Source organism: Myotis myotis, unplaced genomic scaffold (genome assembly GCF_014108235.1).
Source record: "Myotis myotis isolate mMyoMyo1 unplaced genomic scaffold, mMyoMyo1.p scaffold_m19_p_1, whole genome shotgun sequence".
In the NCBI taxonomy this organism is placed as follows: Eukaryota; Metazoa; Chordata; class Mammalia; order Chiroptera; family Vespertilionidae; genus Myotis; species Myotis myotis.
Window position 1 is genome coordinate 66,797,707 of NW_023416313.1, and position 22,641 is coordinate 66,820,347.

General features: G+C 39.4%; 1 pseudogene; it reads right to left on the bottom strand.

Moving 5' to 3' along the window:
- Positions 1–19,963, bottom strand: part of LOC118656746 — an 87,566-nt pseudogene extending 67,603 nt beyond the window's left edge.
- Between the last annotated feature and the right edge of the window lie 2,678 nt (positions 19,964–22,641).

The following is a 22,641-nucleotide window of genomic DNA, read 5'->3' on the forward strand; positions in this document are numbered from 1 at the left end:
TTTATTTTCTATGTTTAATAATTTGAAGTTCTTCACTTGTCTTTTACTTCACTTCCCTATAGGAAAGCCCCTCATTGAAATAAGTTGGTATTTTAGTTTCATTTATTTAATCCCTAAACAACATTTCTCACAGAGTGAGGTTTCCCCCATCTCATTTTGATACCATTTAGTATTTACGAAAGGTACCCATTTGTGAACCTCAGTGTATTAGTCATGCTCCACAGTGAGTATTCTGTATAAGCCCTCTGGAAGCATTGAAATTGAACTAGATAACACCAACTCAAATAAATACAGGATTGATGTGCATACTGTCAGATAGCGATGTGCAACAGATGATTTCATTTTGAGTATTTATGTATCTTCATGCCAAACCATGGTGCTCTGTAGAGCATGGTGTTTAACCCGGAGACCACAGATCCATGAACTGATTCATATCAGGGATCCAAAAAGTAGCTGAAATTGGGTGCAAGATGTGTGTTTATATATGTATGTGTATATTTCTTGAAAGAAAAGTTGTTGCTTTCAGGAGCTTCTCAAAGGGGCGAAAAGCCCCCAGACAATATTAAGAAACACTACCTTAAACCAAGAGATATCTAGTTGAGCATGCAGACGTGCGGTTAGATTAGCCCTAAAGATCTTTAAGCGGACAGAAAATACTAGCATTTGTTGAGTTACTACTAAGAGTCAGGAGCTGTCACTCTTTTTATACCTCATTCAGTCTTGGCTACAATCCTGTGAGATAATTTTCCTTTACTTCATTTCACAATTGAAAATTTTGAGGGTCAGAAAATTAAATACTTAGCAATTAGACTTCAACATTTATTGATGTAATTATCTATGCTATTTCATGTATTATTTCATTTAACCCTCACAACAACCCTATGAGAAAAGTGTTCTTATTTAATAGATGAGTAAACTGAAATTTACAAATTGATATAGCTTACTCAGAATTACATATTTAGGGAAGGGAAGAACCAAAATAAAATAAAACAATATATGAAACAAACGTTTTGCCTGTAATCACTATTTTATACCAGATATAACTAAAAAATGTATACTATTTGATTAAAGTGCAACTCCTAAGAAAGTAATAATGCTAATTCATATTTGTATTTTACTAAAATAATTGTACATCTTAAGGAGGATTAACAGTAGGAGAGAAATAATTTTGTTGGAAGACCTATAAGAATTAGGCCATTAGGGTTGCGTTGGTGGTATAGCGGTGAGCATAGCTGCCTTCCAAGAATTAGGCCAAACTCTAAAAATGAGAGATGAGTTTGAAAAATTCTTATATGCTTATAACTTTAGGGTTGAATAGAAAGTCTTCATATATTAAAGTCTAACCATCCCTCTGATGTTGAGTCTCCTTACCCTATCTCCAAGTCAGCATCCAGCAATTATTTAAAATGTTCAATGGGTAAGAAACTCATAACATTTTTTAATTTTTATAATGATAAATGTTATGCAAGTAATAAATTATTTTCTGAACTAAAATATAATTCTGCTAGGTTGGGCAACCCAAGCCTAAACTCATTCATAACAACTAGATGTTCTCTAGTCATTTTCACTTCCCTTGAGCATCCATCCTCTCTTACTTAGGTTTAGTATATCATCTTTGCTTTAAGATATTTATTGACAAAAAACATAGGTGCAAATTGTCAAAGATCTCTATTCTTTGTCATTGACTGCCAGCAGGAAGGCTATTCTTTCTTTGTTTTTCTTTTACCATATATGAATTTTAAAACTTTTTCTTTGGAGGAACTTGACATTATGTGTGCATAATTCTTTACCAAGCATTTATTAAGTTCTCTACTTTATAACAAGGTGAAGAAGACATAAAACACATTCTCTTCCCTCCAGATGACCACGATCTAATAGAGACAACCAGTGGGCCTATGTCAGTGGACATCATGTGTCTCTACAGAGTGCAGAAGAATGTCACAGGCTATAGTTCTCCACAAGAAGAGGCTTCTAGAATGCTTATTTGAGGCGTTGTCCTTCCTAACACCGTTCTCACTTACCATGTCAGTCTTCTGCATTTGCCTTGAGTTATATGCTATATGTGTCTTTTGCCCTTTTAAAATCCAAGTTTATCCTAGCTACTTGTGCAGTCAGGTGGCTTTGTTTGGGAAACCCTTCTCTTACACATCAGAATCATTTGTGATTGCAGAGTTAGAATTACATTAGTGATAAGATTTTTTTCTATTTTAAAAGGCTCATGACACATTCTGATTCATGAACTTCATGTTTAGTTTTTTTTAAAAAAAAATCAGAAAAAAATTCTCCCTCCCTTCTAATTGCTCTATTCTTTAATGGTTTCCTGTGTGGTAATTAGCAGGGTCACCCTCAGACAGCTGGTACATTGTCATAAAACAAGTGAACAGATCAGCCTAGAAGAAAATGATAGCAATGAATTTTGAAGAAACTGAACACAAATTGCTAATAAGAACATGTTACTTTGTCCAGTGTGAATAGAGTATATAAAAAGTAAAAAAAAAAAAAAAAAAGAAATAAAAAAGAACCCTCCCCACACACAAAAACAAACATTTTTTGAATTTTAATGTCTTCAAATCTAATCTTGATCATGATTGATCATGGATCTAATAATTTAGTAAATTCTTAAGCTTTGTGTTGACTCATGTTTATCCATTTAAACTTGGGTAATCTGATTTTCTCCTTTTTTCTCTATACTATTTGCAGCTCAAGACTCTAGACAAGTCATGGTACAATACCTTTATACCCTGTGGTTCTGCCTATGCCATTTGAAGTCTCCTCAACAAAGAAGGACCTTTTAAGCCATAAAGATAAAGAAATAATCACAAAATTACTAGAATTCTCAACCAGCATCTCCTTTCTTACAACACAATTTAAGTTTTAGAGAAAAATGTAGCTTTTTGTACAAACAATAATAGTAAGTATAGTATAATAATCTGGCTCCATGTACTACTTTTTAAAAAAAATAATTGAAAGAACTTCCATGACTATTATATCATCCCCAAAATATGGAGGTATAGGTTTTTATGGTCACCAATTTTTCACTTGTAACATTCCTATAGAATTCTTATTTCTAAACTAGGTAATTGTCTTTATAATCATAACCAAAAGTGATATAGTATTTTTCTTTTATCTTTCCTTTCTTTCATATATGTTGTTTCACCAATATCATCTGCCTTTTATAATTCCCAGATCCATAGAACTGTTACCATATTGTTAACATTCTTATACAGGAAACAATCTCTTTTTTTTTGGAGGATTAGCGTTCAGCTCTCTCATTTTTTCCATAATCAATTTTGAGCTATATCATCCAGAAAAAGTCACCAAATGATATAAAATAACTTGTTTGTGATAGGTTGATTATATTAAAATTAATAATAAAATATTTTCTATGTACTTCTTAAATTTAAAAACATAATTTAGATTTGATTTTAAACCTCAAAAGGAATACAAGATCAACTGTCCCTTTGTTTTGGTCCAGTCCCTTGGACAGCTTCTCCTCACCCTTAAATGTAGTAAACATACATGTGATATCTGGAAAAGAGTGATTTTCTATCCACCTTCCTTCTGCCACAGGGTCCAGCTAAGGTGCGTAGACTTCACTTCCTAAGTACATTCTGGGGATGTCACCTAAGTCAGAAAAAGGAAGTTCTCTTCTGAGTGTGGAAACTTATAACTTTGCTAAATCTCATTGGAATGTATTCTGTTTGAGAACAGGTGAAGAAGTATTGAAAAAATGGCAAAATAAGCTCCAAAAGGAGGCAGGAAAGCAAGCAATCGGTGTCATTAATGTGAGAGCTGTCAGGAATGTGGCTTGTAATAACAACAACAAGTAGAGCTTTGTTCAAAGCCTGAACTCAAAGCTTCAAGAGTAAGCAGGGGAATGACATTCACATTGAGATGAAAATTGCAGCCAAGGACACTTTTACTTGTGTAAGAAGAGTGTATTCTGGTGTTTAGAAACATAAATTGAAATCCTGCATTTTCTCTTAGAAAGACTCACTGTCTAGAAAGTAAAACTTAAGCTTGTCCCTGACACAAAAGGAAAATGCAAAGGCCATTTCACGGGCTAAATGTTAGTTTTAATACAGTGCAAAGGTAATCTTGTTTTATAGGGAATCTAAATTAGTAGGATTATTTCTAAGTTCTCTTGGAAAGACCTTTGTTTGTGAGGCAATGGAAAGTCTATAAAACAGTAAAGCCTTCCACACAGAAATATGCAGACACTTCTCCCTTATCCCTGAACATTAGGTAAACAGTTTCACGACTGTGTACTCTAGGGACAAGTGATGCCTTTTATAGAAAGAAAAGACTGAAAGAGAATGTAAATTGCTAATAAATTTCAATTCTTCTCTCCTGGCACAAACAGGTTATGGGTTTATTTTTTCCATACAATTTTCTAGAGAATACTTTTTTAATCCTTGTGCTACTGTATTAAAAGTATCTCAACCTTTAACAGAAGAATGTTTTGAAGACCAACCCTAACCCTAACTCCTTCTATTTGGAAACCAAAAAACAATGGAGTTACAATATCCTGTACATTTGTATTTGCCACTACCATAAATCTCTGGAGAATTCTATCATAGCTCTAATCACATTGGCCAAAATTTACCTCTCTCTCTCTCTCTCTCTCTCTCTCTCTCTCTCTCTCTCTCTCTCTCCCTGTATTGGGCACTCTGATGGCAGATATCATGTCTTCCTAGTGCCTACTTTGCTCAGTATCTGGAACAGAGCAGGCATTAAACAAAGGTTGAATTGCTATGTTATCTTTGTTCAGTTATGCTATGTACACTATATTTAAGTTAAATACTTTCAAGCACTTCAGGTTTTAAGAGGATTTATTTCTCAAACTCTTTCTGGAATATAGCGAAATGTAGTATCAAGAATACTCCAATAAATGTTTTATGACTATGATAATAATGCAAAATATAGTTTGTGAGTTGTTTTGCCATTATTTTCAAGACCTATCAAGTCATCATGTCCTATTTTATAGCGCAGTTTTTGTGACTGGCTGGTACATAGTCTATGATTGAAATCATTTGGGGAAGAAGTAAGTTTTGCTTGCTACACACCACACTATTTGTGTGATTCCACCTCAACCTCCTAGACAACTCTATTTAATAATAAAAAACAGACAAATATTAGTAACTGCAGTAGTTAATTAAAGAAGACAGAGATAATGTCATGGCTATTTCCCAGAGTATTCTCATTGCCTTAGAGATCTTAGCAATTCTCCCACCCACTCCATTGCCTTTCCAGCTTTAGCACTACAATGGCTTGCACAAATCTCATGCTAGCTGGCTGAGTGAGAGTATTCCAAAATCACATGAACTCTCAACTATCACTCCACCATTGTCCATATGTTTATTCATTTAACTAATAGTTCTAAAGTCTTTGTATTATATCAGACATTTGTCTGAACATGACTATTGATTTAAAAGACAAATTCTTTACCATGTAGTTTACATGTAATATCAACAGACAGACAATAAATATATTTGGAATAAATTTACATTATATTAGATGGTGATAAGTATTATGAAGGAAAATAAACAGGTGGCCATATAAATTACTATGCAAAATGGGAAGGTTTTGAACATAAAAGGAAGAAGCATTTATAACAACACCAGAAGGCATAAACCAGAGTTGTCCCAGGTATCTAAGGCATGAAGTCACTCTGAGGGAGGTAAGAAATGTATTGGAGTACAAGTTTTCCCTATTATTGGAATATTGTATAATATATAGATTTTATATTTAATTGGTGATCACAAGACTTATTCGTGACTTAGAGTCACTAGAAAGGCAATTTATAGTTCTTAATTTTCTAAAGGCCATGCCAACTAAATTGTAGTCTTTTAATATTATACATTTATTGACTTAAGGACTTATCATTTACCCATTTCTAACTTACAGAAAATAAATTGGAGAAGAACACATTACATAGAAAAACTGCTAAAGAGCTTTGATGACATATATAACATGTTGTAGACTCTGATAAAGTGGTTTTACAGAAACATATTTCAAGTAAAATTCTATGGTTTGACATCCAGTACATTTATGCATTTTGAGGGATGTCTAGAGAATGTGCTGGTGCTCTGTAGAGAGATGGATAAATGTCTGAGTGAATGAGATAAGTGTCTCTGATAGTTCTTTACTGATAAAAGTTGAAGTTTACTTGTGTCCTTCAGCTCAGTTTTAAATTAATCACTCTGAATCTATGGTAGCCTTTCTATAAGTCCTGAACTTGAAACTATATAAACAAACATATTTAAAATTGCTAGTTCTTTTCAAAAATAAGTATTTAAAAAAACAGGTAAGATTAGAAGATTGAAATAGCTAAAATTTATATTTGCATAAAGACTATAAATTTTGCCATTCAATATTTTTCTACAAAACAGCTCTTTGGTTTTGATGTTTAAAAAACTCTATGTAAATGACCTTTATTTAAAAGAAAATCGGATGTGAGGGCGATCTGGCTGCGACATCTGTCACCCCATTGATCGCCAGGGTTGATTCGGCTGATCTGGCTGGCTAGGCGGGTGTCCCCCTCCTCCCTCACCGATCCATGTGCGTCCCTCCCGAAGCTGCGCGCTTGGTGGAAGAGGACTACCTCCCCCCCCCCCCCCCCAGGAGAGGACCGGTCTTCGGTCAAGGGTATACGAGTAGCTGCGCTCCCCTGCTAGAACCTCCAAACAAGCTCTCAAGGTCCATAAAAGAAAATCTGCTCTCAAGGTCCATAAAAGAAAATCTGCCTTATCAATGTATAAGAAATTCAGAAAGTACTCTTTGCCACTGTTGCATTTTGGAAGGTAATGAATTAAAGCATATGTTGACCTGTGAATGAAAAAGTCACTTCAAGATATGTGTATGTGGTTTCGCAATGATTAAGCATCCCTTTGCTCCAAATTTCCTTAGGAAGACAGTCTGAACCTGGTGTTATTCATCTGGACAATAGCATGCAGGGGCATTTTCTAAGGGGCTTCTTCAGATAATTTTTTGAAGTCAGTTTGTTCTTGATAACTCCCTCCTTATATCAAGAAACTCAACCATAGTCAAGCTCTGATTTCAAATAAGGTTATTGAAACCATATCTACATTTCTTGTCAATCCAGTAAGGGATTCTTTCTATATTCAAAGCCTGGATTTGGAGAATGAAGGGTTGGGAGAGGAGGACATAAAATCGGTTTCATTTCTATGTTTCATTCTTGGTGAACAGCCTTTTTTTAAAGTTAGCTGTTTAATTAGGACAATGTTAAAATATCTCTCACACTCAAATCTCAAAAACAATAATCATTTATTTGGCACTTTTTCTAGAATGAAGATCAGCCCTAGAGTAACCATGGGAATGACCTCTTTGGAAAGTGATTAGAGTGCTATTGTATTCCACTGAACGTATGTGAATTGCAACACATTTTTTCTATAAAATTAACAGTGAGATGTTTATGGACAATTTGAACTAAATAGGTAGTAAGCAAGTAAAATAAAAAATTAAGGTAAATCAATATTTTTTGTGTAATAAGGGTAAGAGCATTTTGATGCATTTAACCTTAGCCATACTAACAAGAACATTTGCTTAGTCTTTTCAATTAGGTTCTATGGCTACACTGATTGTGAAACTATAATAAAATCTTATTGAGACTTTATAACCAAATAAAATGTACTGATAAAGCTAATGTGTAACGAGTGATGGCAAATAATTTTTAAAGACCTCAGCAAATAAATAGACATCTATTTCCTAAACACTGTGCTAGGCACAATTGGCATACTAGAAGATGTAAATATATTTAACACCATCTATAATAGTGAGTTTATGTTATAGAAATATCCCTAGTACCTCAAGGAATTTAAGCAACCCATGCTGTTAGAAATAAACAATAGAGGAGTTCATGATATTTGAATAGTAAAGGCATGCTTAATGACAATGAGTGTACTTGAGTTAGGCCTTAAAGAAGGAGGAAATCAAGAAGCAAAGAGAAAAGAAAGTCATTGGGGGAGACTATGTGCAGAGTCAACAGGTGACATTATTGTAGTCACCTAGGAGGAAATTATTGTAGTTAAAAGAGCAAGGCTAATGATTAAACTTAGAATATACCAGGAACCTTGATGACTGAAAACGACAAGAAGCCTAATAGGGATGATAATAATCAAAAAGGAAATCCAAGTAAATTAAGATATATTCAACCTCATTATAAGGAAAAATTAAAACAATAATGAGTATCCACTTTGCAATCATTATTTTAGCAAACATTAAACATTCAGAGAATACTAAATATTGGTGAAGATGTTGTTAACCAGGTAAAGTAAGGCATTATTGATGGGAATGTAAACTAGCACAGCCACTTGAGGAATTAATGAAATGACACTAGCTAGACCTTATCATCAAGAAATTCACTCCTAGCTTCATACATAAATGCAATGTTAGAATTTTGATGTGGTGGTTGTAGTTATTTTCTGAGACCAGGGAGTTGAGAGTAATTAAGTACCTAAATGAGAAACTTAAATTATGACTGAATAAGTAAAATGTGATGGGAAAGCCACTGAACCATCTGAAATGTTACACAGCCATACTGATAAATATCCTATATAATAAAAGCCTAGGTAGTATCATGCACGACATCATCACAAGATGCCACCACAAGATGGCCAGCAGGGGGGGGGCAGTTGTGGGAAATCAGGCCAGAAGGAGAGGGAAGCTGGGGGTGACAAGACCTGTGGGGGAGGCCAGTTAGGGGTGACCAAGCCTACAGTGGAGGGAATTTGTTTGCAACCAGGCTGGCAGGGGAGGGCAGTTGGGGGCAACCAGGCCAGCAGGGGAGGGCAGTTGGGTGTGACCTGGCCTGCAGGGGAGGCCAGTTAGGGGTGACCAAGCCTGCAGTGGAGGGCAGTTGGGTGCCACCAGGCCAGCAGGAAAGGGCAGCTGGGGGTGACCAGGCCAGCTGGGGAGCAGTTAGGGGGCGCTCAGGCTGGGAGACAGAAGCACTTAGGGGCAATCAGGCAGGCAGGTAGGCGAGCAGTTAGGAGCCAGCAGTCCCGGATTGTGAGAGGGGTGTTCCAGATTGGGGAGGATGCAGGCCAAACTGAGGGACACCACCCTGGTGCGCAAATTTTGTGCACCAGGCCTCTAGTTATATATAATCTACACAAAAAAGAGAAAGATGCAAATTGACCATACCTTTGCAACACCTACCATCCAATCAGGAGTGAGTATGCAAATTAACCCAACAAAGCTGCCGGTTAATTTGCATATGCAGACGCTGAGCAGCCGGGGTCAGGGATGGATGCTTGCGTTGTCACCATGATGATGATGCAGGCATTCCACACCACCCCAGCTGCTCAGGGCCTCTAGGCAGTGTGGGGAGGTGGAAAGGTAGCTCTAGCCAGAGTGAAGGCAGTGCTGGCAGCCAGGGGAATGAAGGTCCATTATTGAATGAATATTCGTGCATCAGGCCTCTAGTAAAATATAAATATATATTATTAATTTTAAACAAAAGGGAAAAGCCTGGCCAGGTGGTTCAGTTGGTTGATTGGAAAGTTCTCCCATATACAAAATGGTTGTGGTTTCAGTTCTCCATGAGGGTACATACCTAGCTTGCAGGTTCAATTCTTCGTCAGGGTAGGTATGAGAGGCAACTGATCAATGTTTCTCTCTCTTCCTTTCTCTCTCTAAAAGTCAATAAAAACATATTTTTGGGTGAGAATTTTTTTAAAATATAGTTTTATTGATTTCAGAGAGAAAGGGAGAGGGAGAGAAAGATAGAACATCAATGATGTGAGAGAATCATTGATTGACTGCTTCCTGCATGCCCCCACTGGGGATCGAGCCCACAACCCAGGCATGTGCCCTTGACCAGAATTGTACCTGGTACCCTTCAGTCCACAGGCTGATGATTTATCCACTGAGCCAAACCAGCTAGGGCAGGGTGAGAATTTTAAAAAAAATGAAGAAAACACATCAGGTCTATAATACAATTCAATTTGTATAAATTTAGACTATTTACATATGGTAACCCTATTATTTAATCATTCCTTTCTTGCCCAGCTCCTTTGGCTGAGTCTTGAGAGAAGAGGAAGGGAAAGGCCAGACCATGGGAAGTAGTCACCACATGATAATCCCCCTGTAGGAGGCAGGAGAGCTTAGGCTGGTTAAACCTCAAGATGATGATGGAGGCTTCAGCTCCCAGCTTTCCACTGTTACAAATGATGGGCTGGAGGGGTGGAGGGGGTCCATGGGAGAAGAGAGCGACATCTGTAATACTTTCAACAATGAAGCTAATTTTTTTAAAAAAGAATGATGGCCTGATCCCAAGCTGAGCAGGGGTATGGTTCCCAAGGGGAATGTGCCTTCACAGGTTCAAGAAGCTGAGGGACTGGCAATGACGGACAGTGTTCCCCAATATTCACCCCAGTCTGTGAGGCTGTTTCACAAGGTCATTTAATAAGTCAGAGGACCCCAGACATTGGTGTCATCAGCACCTTTTAATCTAGCTGCCTCAGATTCTGTTTGCTCTCTGAGTAGTCGCATGAAAACCCACTGCAAATTCTTCCTCCAGCTCCTGTCCTGCTCAAATCTATCCTTAGAGCATTTTCCGGGCCGTGTCACTCTCACTTTTAAGTCTCACTCTTGGCTTTATGCAAAATATCATCTTACATGTCAACCTCCAATGTAATGCCCCCATTCTAAACATCCTGATTATATTACAATGGTTAATGTCTCATGCTGCTACCCTGCTTCTGTGATACAAGTCTACCCATTGATCCTCCCTTTAAACATGCAAGTATTTGGGGAGCTGGGAAAATATCGTCTTGATGTGCTGATGAGGGGCATTAATGGGGAATTAACAGAGGACATCCGAGAGTGTGAGAGGTAAATTTGAATCCTCATTCATTTTCTTCAACACATATGGACTATTAATTGTTCTTATCAGAAAAATGACCAGAATGCCCTAAACCGCTTGTGTAGCTTCTCATCCTGCCGCTATGTCAAGGGGGTGTCAGGACGTTGCATGAACTCAGACTGTCACTAAAAAGGATTATGATTATTGACTTTCATATGAGTTGCTTACAATTTTGTACCTAATTACTATGCTGTACAATAATGATTATGTGGACCATTAAATGTTTCATTAACATTTTATGTCTTTTATTTGATTAGTACAGCAAACTCTACTCATGTGTGCTCAGTGATCATAGTTTATTAAATGTGCAACATGGTGTTCTGCCTATAGAGCTTGATCTCCCCTAGTCTAGACATAAGGAAATTTAAAAATATGTGGTTTTCTAATACTTCCTATTTTTATCCTTATGATAGTCACCAGAATTGTCATCCTATCTAATAAAAGAGAAACATGGTAATTGGCGTAGGACCGCTACCCTTCCCATTGGCTAATCAGGGCAATATGCAAATTACCTGCCAGCCAAGATGGCGGCCGGCAGCCAGGCAGCTTGTAACTAACATGAGGCTTGCTTGCTTCAGTGACGGAGGACTCCAACGTTCCCCGCCTGCTGTTGCAGGCCTCTGAGCTGCAACTCTAAGCAACTATGTAACAAATATAGAAGCTAAACAAAACCACAGTCCACGGGGCTTCAGCCAGCAGGATCGCAACATTGTAAGCAAAGGCCAGAAAATTACTTTCAGCAGCCGAGGCCTCAGAGCTGGAGCCAAGCCTCAGAACTAAAGCTGGCCCAGAATAAAAAAAAAAAAGAAAAAAAGGAGCGGTTGGGAGCTTCAGTCACCCCCAGCCTGAAAACAGCCCTCAGCCCCTCACCCAGACTGGCCAGGCACCCCAGTGGGGACCCCCACCCTGAAGAGTGTGTGACCAGCTGCAAACAGCCATCATCCCCTCATCCAGGCTGGCCAGGCACCCCAGTGGGGACCCCCACCCTGAAGGATGTGTGACCAGCTGCAAACAGCCATCATCCCCTCACCCAGGCTGGCCAGGCAACCCAGTGGGGACCCCCACCCTGATCCAGGACACACTTCAGGGCAAACCAGCCGGCCCCCACCCATGAACCAGGCCTCTACCCTATATAGTAAAAGGGTAATATGCCTCCCAGCACCAGGATCAGCGGAGCTGCGAGGTCTCCTGGCACCAGGATCAGCATGACAGTGGGCAATGCCCAAACCCCCTGATCGCCCTGCGGCTCTGTGTGTGGCAGGGTGAGGCACCCCAACCCCCCCCCCCCCATGGGCCTTGCTCTGTGTGTGACGGGGTAGAGCCATAACCTCCCCATTGGCCCTACCCTGAGTGTGAGAGTGGCGGCGCCCCAACCCTCTGATCAGCCCTGCTTTGTGAGGGACAGGGTACAGAGCCCTAACCCCCTGATTGGCCCTGCTCTGTGCGTGACAGGGGGTGGAGCCGCAACCTCCCCATCAACCCTGCCTTGAGTGTGACAGAGGACGGTGCCCCAACCCCCCAATCGGCCCTACCCTGAGCGTGACTGAGGGTGGCATCACAACCTCCTGATCGCCCTGCTCTGTGCATGACATGGGGCGGCGCCCCAACTCCCCAATCGGCCCTGCTCTGAGCGCGACCAGGGGCTGCACCTAGGGATTGGGCCTGCCCTCTGCCACCTGGGAGCAGGCCTAAGCCAGCAGGTCATTATCTCCTGAGGGGTCCCAGACTGCGAGAGGGCACAGGCCGGGCTGAGGGACCCCCCCCCTCCCCCGAGTGCACAAATTTTTGAGCACCGGGCCTCTAGTATAAATAGTATATAATGTAGGGTTATATAATAATATAATATAATAAATATAATAAATATAATATAATATAATATAATATAATATAATATAATATAATATAACATAACATAACATAATATATCATATCATATCATATCATATCATATCATATCATAAAAACTGACTTAAAATAAGCATTCTGAAAAAAATAAATAATTTGGATATTGTGATAAATGGATTGAGTCACTGGGCATCTTAGTTCGAGGAGTTATTCGCATACAGCATGAGTGCAAATGCCCTAATTCTGAGTTTTTCAGTTCAGGTAAGTTGAGGTTACATTCATTGGCAGCATACATTCAGAATGGTGACAACAAATGGAAGCAAGTCCTTTTAAATAACATAATGTAATCTAGGCTTGAAAACTTTATACTACTCTATTCAGGCCTCTTATTAAATCTAAAAGATAGGACTCTATTTCACAGGTAAAACACTTCATGTGCCTGATGAAAGGTGATTTCATGTCATTGAATTGTGGTGGGTGATCAATTCAAATTCAGGCCCCAATAGCTAACCCTTTTATTTATTTATTTTTAATTAGGAGCATACAAAATACTGCCAAATGTAAACCATCCTAAGGTGGTGACTTATATGGAGATTAAATAATTTGTTGCATTGTTAAATTAATAATTTGACCCTCAGCTTGTAAAACCTAATTCTTGGTCTTCCTTTCAATATCCTATGAACCTCAGCAACATGGATCTGTAATCCTCTGCTCATGTTAGTTGTTCTAAGCCCTATATTAATCAGTTATTTTGCTTTGCTAGGTGGCTGATGTAGTTAGTTTCTCCACAATAGTTTACAATTTGTAATAATTCCAGATCTCCCATTTCACTTCCCTAATGCACTCTAATTTTTATTAATATTTAAAATATGGGAGAATTTATTCTCAACACTCCCTGTAGTTTGAGATACCCCCCCAGCACCTGCACAAACACACATTTTTGACTAGGCTACTTGTAGTAATGAAAGGAAGGATTATTTAATTTATTGCAATCGTAAAACATCTTCTCTTGCTTTATCATTGTCACATATATTGTAATGAACGTACATTTCATTTGCTGCAAGAATACAAGACCGGTTTACAAATGATGAAATATAGCACTTTAATTTTTAAAAAATATTTATAAAAAATATGTACACGAGGGCATTCCTGTCAGGTTTGTCATTCCTAAATAAAAATATGGAAAAAAACAGACAGTATAATCCAAAGCTTAGAATATATAATCACAAGAAAATAAAGAAATGACACAAAGAGGCTCCTATGTAACTTTAAGTAGCTAGCAGCTTACAAAATAAGAAGGCTTACTGGCTATAATGTTAGTTTTATGTGTCATTTTGGATAGACTATATTAACTAGAAGTTTGGCCAAATGCTCACCTAGATTTACTTCTGTATTTTTAAAAGATGTGATTAACATTTACAATAGGTGACTGTAGGTGAAGCAATTACCCTGAACAATGTGAGTGGGCCTCGTCCAATAAGTTGAAGTCCCTAAGAAAAAAGAGAGGTTTCCCAAAGAAACAATCTTGCCTCCAGACTGCACATAGAAAGCCTTTCTGAGTGGCCACCCTTGGACTCCAGCCTACATCGTCAACATTCTTGCCGGAATCCCCAACCAGCCAACCTGCATTGTGGACTTTGAACTTGCCACCTGCCAGCCATAACAATTGCATGAGACAATTCCTTAAAATAACTCTTTTTTTTTCTCCATCCTATTTCCTATTGATCCTCTTTAGAACCCTGACTAACACGATAGCCACTGCAGAATTCTATGAATTTTATCATAAAACAAACAGGAGTTGTCCAGATCAAACCAGTAATAATCTAAATATACAACATGTTTTCTTTTGAGGTCTCTCCTCACTTGTGATCAATTTCTGGGCAAAGATCTCAATTAGAATCATAATTAGCAAAGGTTCATTAAAGATGGATATATGTAATTTTACCCTGAAAGTTGTTATACAAACAGAGGAGGCAGCTTGTGACGTTTTTCAATACATGATCTATTTTATTTTTTAAAAAATATGACCCTTCAATCCAATTGAGTTAGACAACCTCCGGTCATGTTTGCACTGTGTGAAATTTAGCTCTGGCCATTGCTTATTGGTCCCAAAATAGGCACCCATGGCAGGCTGCACTCACTGTCTTTCTCTTCTAGGAATCTGCAGGTAGGTTTCAATGTCTGTAGCCTCTGTAAGTCTTCTCAGGAATGAAGAGAAAGCCAATTTCAAATAAAAAGAAGACAAGGATAAATCAACTGTATTAAAAAGCAGAGACAATACTTTCTCGGGATCCATAACAAATAGAGAAAATAAAATCCTAAAACCAGGTAATTTGAATTTGAATTAATAATAACATTTAGTAAAAATAGAATTTATATTAACCAGACTCAGTTCCTGAAATTTGAGTATATATCTTTCTTTAGATTCCATGAAATATCTCATTAACCTTATACTAAATTACTTTTGCCTTTTCACCCTCTTTTTACATTTTTGTTTTCTTCTTCTTTGTGCTAATTTAGTGGCTTAATCATAAGAGCTGAGATTAAGACCAGCATGTTTTCCTTTTGATAAAATTAACTTATTTTTTTATCCTTTGTTGCCCTATATTTCAAGTCTTAAGCAATTTGAAGAGATAAAATCAGCGCCTTTACTTTTAATTCTCTGTCACTTCATGAGGCTCATCATTTTCCCCAAACAGCATTGAATGTATTACCACACACACACACACACACACACACCTCAGATGATGCAAAGAAAACCAAACTGGTTTTGATTATTATTGATTGTTTTAACTAAGAACTTAAGAACAAAGGGTCACAAATAAAACTGTGGGAAATCTGGAATTGATTAGATTTTTAAACAGTTGTAAATAGTCCAAAATGATAACTGAGAATAATGGTTCAAAATAATTAGTATAGAAAACTTATCGAAGGAACAACCAAGATGGTGGCATAGGTAAACACCTGTGCTTGATGTTTCTCACAACCACATCAAAACTCCAACTAAAAAACAAAACATTGACTATCCAGAACCACAGGAAAGCTGGCTGAGTGGAAGCTCTATAACTAGAAGGAAAGAAAAAAGCGCATTGAGACTGGTAGGAGGTGCGGAAGTGTGGGGGTACGGAGGCGCATGCAAAACAGGCTGGCAACTGGGTACACTGTTTTTTGTGTGTTTTTTTTTTCAATCGGGAGAGAGATACAAGCTCCCAATTGCTCTGAACTCCAGTTCTAGGTGAGACTCTGGGGACCCAGACTCATACAGGAAGAAACTGGACTGTCTGACATCGGGCCTGAACACAAGGGCAGCTTTCTCTCAGAGGTGCTCCCAGCAATTATTGTTTCTGCACAGGGCCACGGGACACAGAGACCTGGGGACCTCTCCAGTGCAGGTCTGAATGGCAGCCATTGCTCTTTGCTCTTCCCTGGTGATTCCCTGAGATTCCGTCCCACCCAATTTACAACCCCACCCAAGCTATGCATGGTGTCTTTTGCATATGAATGGCCTCTCCTTTTGCAACCTAAAACCTAACAAACTGAAGCTGCGTCAGAGAGCTCCAAAGCTTCCAAAAGAAGGCCTAAGGCCCCTCAGCAGCAGCCTGCATTGCTTCACAGCTGGGCCTCATCTGGGTACTTCCAAACCCAAAACAAAGAGGATGAATCTGCAGATCTCTCTGTAGCTCCTGCTGGGTGACCTCAGGCAGTGGCTGACTATGCACCTCTTTGGAGATCCAAGAGCCAGTGTACCCAGTGGTCAGAGTGAGACCATACCAGAGTACAATGCTTCACATCCATAAGCAACACACTCAAGAGGCAGAATTAGTGAGCACCAAAGCCCCACTGCAACAACTCCTGTCCCATAAGGGTGGCTCCAGCACAGCATTTCTCCCATTGTAGACACAGCTGGTCCTCACAGCCAATTGACCTGGAGGTCAATTCCTCCCAGTGATACCTACAACAATCAAGGCTTAACTACAACAAGACTGTGCACACAGCCCACAAAGGGGTGCACCAAGAGTGTCCAACTCAGGTAATTGGGGAGGCTGAGCCATTGGGCCCTATAGGACACCTAGAACACAAGGCCACTCTATCAACACAGGGAAGCAGCCAAAATGTGGAGACAAAGAAACATGTCACAAATGAAAGAAATAGAGGAAAGCAAACTACTGGATATAGAGTTCAAAACCGCGGTTATAAGGTTACTCAAGGATCTAGAAACCTCCAAGAAATTTATTGAGACCCTCAAGGATACAAAAAAGGACCAATCAGAAATTAAGCATACACTGACTGAAATAAAGAGTAATATACAGAGATCCAACAGAAGACTAGAGGATCCCAAGAATCAAGTCAAAGATTTGAAATATGAAGAAGCAAAAAACACCCAACCAGAAAAACAAAAGAAAAAAGAATCCAAAAATATGAAGATATTGTAAGAAGCCTCTGGGACAACTTCAAGCATATCAATGCCCAAATTATGGGGGTGCCAGAAGAAGAGAGAGAGAGCATGATATTGAAAACCTATTTGAAGAAATAATGACAGAAAACATCCCCTACCTGGTGAAAGAAATAGACTTACAAGTCCAGGAAGTGCAGAGAACCCCAAACAAGAGGAATCCAAAGAGGACCACACCAAGACACATCATAATTAAAATTCCAAGGGCAAAAGACAAAGAGATAATCTTAAAAGCAGCAAGAGAAAAACAGTTATCTACAAGGGAGTACCCATATGACTATCAGCTGATTTCTCAAGAGAGACTATGCAGGCTAGAAGGGAGTGGCAAGAAATATTCAGTGATGAATAGCAAGAACCTACAACCAAGATTACTCTACCCAGCAAAGCTATCATTTCGAATTGAAGGTCAGATAAAGAGCTTCACAGATAAGAAAAAGCTAAAGGAGTACATCACCACCAAAGCAGTATTATATGAAATGCTGACAGGTATTCTTTAAGAAGAGAAAGAAGAAGAAAAAGGTAAAGATAAAAATTATGAAGAAAGTGACAACAAATACATATCTATCAACAAATGAATCTAAAAATAAAATGAATAAAATATCTGTTAAACAGAATAACCTGGTGAATATAATAGAATCAGGGACATAGAAAGGGAGTGGACTGACAATTCTCAGGGGGAAGGGGATGTGGGGGGTGCAGGAGGAGATTGGACAAAAATCTTACACCTATGGATGAGGACAGTGGGGTGGGGGGTAAGGGCATGGGGTGAGGTGGGAACCAGGTGGAAGGGAGCTATGGGGTGGGGGGGAGAGGAATAACTGTATTAATTTGAACAATAAAGATTTATTTAAAAAAGAAAATTTATCAAGGAAGGCAATAAAGTGATTAGAACTTAAATTTGATAGCCTTTTAAGTAGGAGCTAGATGTGGTGAATAAGTAAACATTTTTTATCCATTCTCTAGACCTCACACAATCTTATCCAATCCAAAAAGGACCTTCACTCTGAGCAATGCAAGAACTTAGTAGCAGCAAATCAAGAAAGCATAGGGTTACTGCATGGCAACTTTGGAGACCCAAAGCTTTGTCAGATAGAAAGTCAATACCCTGAACAATTACCCAGCTTATCCATTGCTTCAGTTTAATCAAGAATCTGTGTGGATAGTCTACTTGAAAGTGACCAGGGCTTTCTCAAAATAGAGGTTTATATTGGGAATAATCTCTTCTGTTCCTGATACATGGTTTTCTTTTATTACAAAAGTTGAAAAAAAGCAAAATCTTGACTCTTCCCCAGAAAAATTGTTCCATCTCTGAAGCAGTAGTAGCAAAGTGTTTTTAAAATATGCTATATAAGAGATAATGTTTAAGAAGAGCAAAAATGATAACTGCCAATTTTACTAGTCCAGAAAGGACATGCTATAGAGACATTAATATATGAAAAAAATTAGGGATGAATAGTGTTAGGCAGTGAATCTGTTATCTCAGATTTATGTAACAAAACTTTCAATGAGCCAATCAGATCTAAATGTTTCTGAATAATAATTACACTGACACCAGATATATGTATTTAGCTGATAAGTATATCAAATTTTCTTTAAAATAATTCATAAGTGCCTCACCATTTCAAAGGCTGAATCTCTGAAGCATAAATGCAGGTATATTTATTTAAAAAGAATCTTCTAAAGATGTTCTTGAATGCATGGCCTTGGCTGCTTACCTATTATAAAAAGCTTTGTGTTTATAGGGTTTCAATCATTTACATTTAAATGAAGATGTCTATGTAGCACATTCCACTAAATAACAATTTGTCTTTCATGGATATGGCTTTGGTTGTTTATTTGTACTATGGAAACTATGGCATCAAGCATTTCCTGTGCAATTCACAAAAGCTTAGTATGATTTGATTCCAATATCAATCCTATATAATAAAAGGCTAATATGTAAATTGACTGAACTGCAGAATGACCAGTTGATATGATGCAAGCTGATCACCAGGGGGAAGACGCTCAATGCAGGAGCTGCCCCCTGGTGGTCAGTGTGCTCTCACAGGGGGAGAACCACTCAGCCAGAAGCCAGGCTCATGGCTGGTGAGTGCAGTGGCGATAGTGGGAGCCTCTCCCACCTCCGTGGCAGCGCTAAGGATGTCCGACTTTGGGGAGTGGGCTTAAGCCATCAGTCGGACATCCCTCAAGGGCTTCCGGACTGCGAGAGAGCACAGGCTGGGCTGAGGGACTCCTGAGTGCATGAATTTCATGCACTGGGCCTCTAGTATCTTTATAAATCCTAAATGAAGGAAGTCAGTCTCAAAATCTAGCCCAGTTGCAGTGCTTCATGTTTGAATGAAGGGCAATGTTGAGCACAATATGACATCCACTCTGCAGACTTGTCCTTTGCACCCGCATTTATCCCCATGCACTCACAGCTTAGTGGTCTTAAGGAAGTCTTAAATTAAAAAGAGAATTAACTTAAAGGGCATTTCACATAACACTTTCTATGGCAAGGGCAATGAAACAGATGAGAAATGGACTATCTTCAATGCAGTGGTATAGTATCGGCCACGCCTTAGGCAACTCTATACCATAGGTGGCACTAGCAGCAACAGTAGTGGTGGCATCACGGTCTGATGACTTGGATTAAGTTTAGGTGGGGTTGCAGTGCCTCTACCTTTACTATAGCGGTTTCCTTTTATCGAGCTCTCATGGATGCATAGCACAGAGTTGGAGCTTTCAGGCTGCTGCATAGCAGCAGCTCTCACCACTCTGACAACATGACCCAACATTCAGGTGACTATGACTATAGAATCAGCAAGACAAGGCAACTTAACAGCCAGCCCCAGGGGCAGGAATAAAGATTCCTTCATGAGGCTGAGAAAAACAGGGCCTTCTGAAAATGTTTCAATACTTGGTGCACAGCCTTTCATCTACTGCAGTCTATACATCACTTCCTCAGAGAAGACTTCCCCATCCCTCTACATATGCTTCTGTGGTGCTCCATTATACTCCTTCAATAAACACATCACACTTTTGCTTGTATAGTACCTACCTCCTCTCCTAGTTTGTAATTGGCAGGAGACCATTTACCTGGCTTGTCTTATTCATTGCTATATCCCCAGAGCCTGGAATATAATAGGGGCTCAAAACCTGTTTGTTGAATTAATAAAAGGGTTATCTTGGATGGGCCGATCCCAATGTCCCTAGACGTCTTCCATATACAATGAGCAAAGAAAGCAATCTTGGATATAATAGAATGTTCTTTAGTACATAAATAGGGGCAGAGCTCTCTTTAAATTATTAAAAGGCATAGAAAGCTCCTATAAAAGAAGTTAAGCTATACCCTTAATCAGGACTCATACACATATGCATTTGTCTAGGGGTCTGATCTATAAATGGCAACAATGGTGTTAGGAGAGTGCAATGGTGGAACCAGAGCAAGTGGGATGTAATAAAAATCACCTTTAATGAGATAAAATCACCTTTAACCCAAATGTTCCCTGAGCCCGTAGGTATGTGGACCTTACATAATGTCAGTTAAACAAATTGTCCTTAGAGCTATTGAAAAGAGCCCCTTTTCATGCCAAGAGAAAGGACCACAATCATATCTATTTGTAAATATCTCTAGAAATGTCTGTGTGGGTGGGTAGGAACAGAGTATTTTCATATAAAATCAGAGCTGATCTTTCTCATCTTTGGTTAAAGCTCTTCCAGGCACTGGTGTTGTTTGGCCCTGGACCTCATAATCTGTGTCAGATACTATGCTAGTCCCTCAGAATCCAGTGGTGATGGAAACACAACAACATCCAAACAAAACACTATTTCTGCCAAGGAACGTTGTCTAGTAGAGGAGACAGACATGAAAACAGACCATTTCAAGCCTAACTGATAAGTACTGTTTTCAGAAGAAGCATAGAAGACATTAGGAGCAGAGAAAAGTCAACCACTGTATTATCAAGGAGGGCTTCTCAGAGGAGGTGGCATGGCTGAGACCTATCAAATGAGTAGTACAAGGTTACACGACCAGGCCGAATGGGGAGCCTGTGCGATGGTTGGTACAGCGTAGTGTCCTGGAGAAATGCCAGTTGTCCAGTGCTGAGAAGGCAAGGCCAAGGTAGCAAAAAGGTGTAGGCAAGGATTGGGAGATCAAGCCATGCCACAAGGGCATTGGAAGCTGTGGCAAGAGGCTGCACTTTACTCTGGAAGCCCTTGAAATGCTCTAAGAGTTTTAAATTGAGGAGTGATGGCATTAGCTATGCATTTCAGAACGATGACTCTGGCTGTAGAAAGTGAAAAATAATAGAGGATTGAAGACTGAACGCAACAAGTCTGGAGATGAGGCAGACAGTGACAATATCAATGGCAGATGGGAGTGGTCTGAATGCCAAGACAGAGAATATGACAAGTTTGTAGAAGAAATCTCAAGTGCTGCTACGAATTTGTTGACTGATTTGAAGGGATAAGACAGAGGAGAGATATTTGCTTCGGCATCTGGGTGAACAAGACTTTTCTGACTGCAGAAGGAGAATCCACAAGGACTGAATGAGATTGGCCCATGGCTGGTATGTGTGCAATGCAAACCTGCTGCATGATACAGGCCCAAGGAAGACACCGACAGAAACCTCTGTGGTGCTGAACGGGAAGCCCCTGCCATTCACAATTCTTCCAGATTCAGCTCCAGCCATAATACTGTTCTCTTAAAGACTTAACAGGCAGATTTTCGGGGAGTTTGCATGCAATTACTCCCACCTACCTCTGCAGCATCAACTTTGTTCCCATCATCTGCTTAAGAAAACACACCCCTTTCCCTGAGCACACAACTGCCCTGGTGCTTGCTCTGGTGGCTGCTCTCTGGAGTACTTTTTCACATTTGTGGACACTATTGCAATTGAAGATGGTTTGCGCCACCCCCCCCCCCTTTTTTTAAATTTCATAGAAACACAGACTCAATGGGACAAGGACTAAAACCACTTCCCCATCTATTTGCATCTGGCACCTCCGATTCAGGCTCTTCTCCTGTCTCAGAAGATGAAACCGTCCACTTCTTCCCTGGATCCAGCGCCTCTCGCTTTCTGCCCCAACTTTGCCTTCCTGTTCTCTGCAAATAATATTTCCATTTATCTAGCTTCTTAGGAAAAATGCCTTTTAGCCCTTGATCCCTTGATTTTGCTTACCGTAAAATCCAATCCAGCAAGCCCTGTGAACTCATCACCAAAATATATCCCCAAACCATCCACTTTTGCCACTTCATCCGCCACCACTCTAGCCCGGCTACCATCACCCACTGCAAACACCCCACTGTGACAGCTTCCTCCCAGGTCTTCCTCATGCTGGTTGTGACCCCTCGGGCTTGTTTTTCATACAGCGGCAGAGTAATCTTATAAAGTCCGCATCTGAGCACATCAGTCCGCTGCTCAAATCCTCCAATGACCTCCCCTTAGACCCAAATGAAATCTAAATCCCTTTC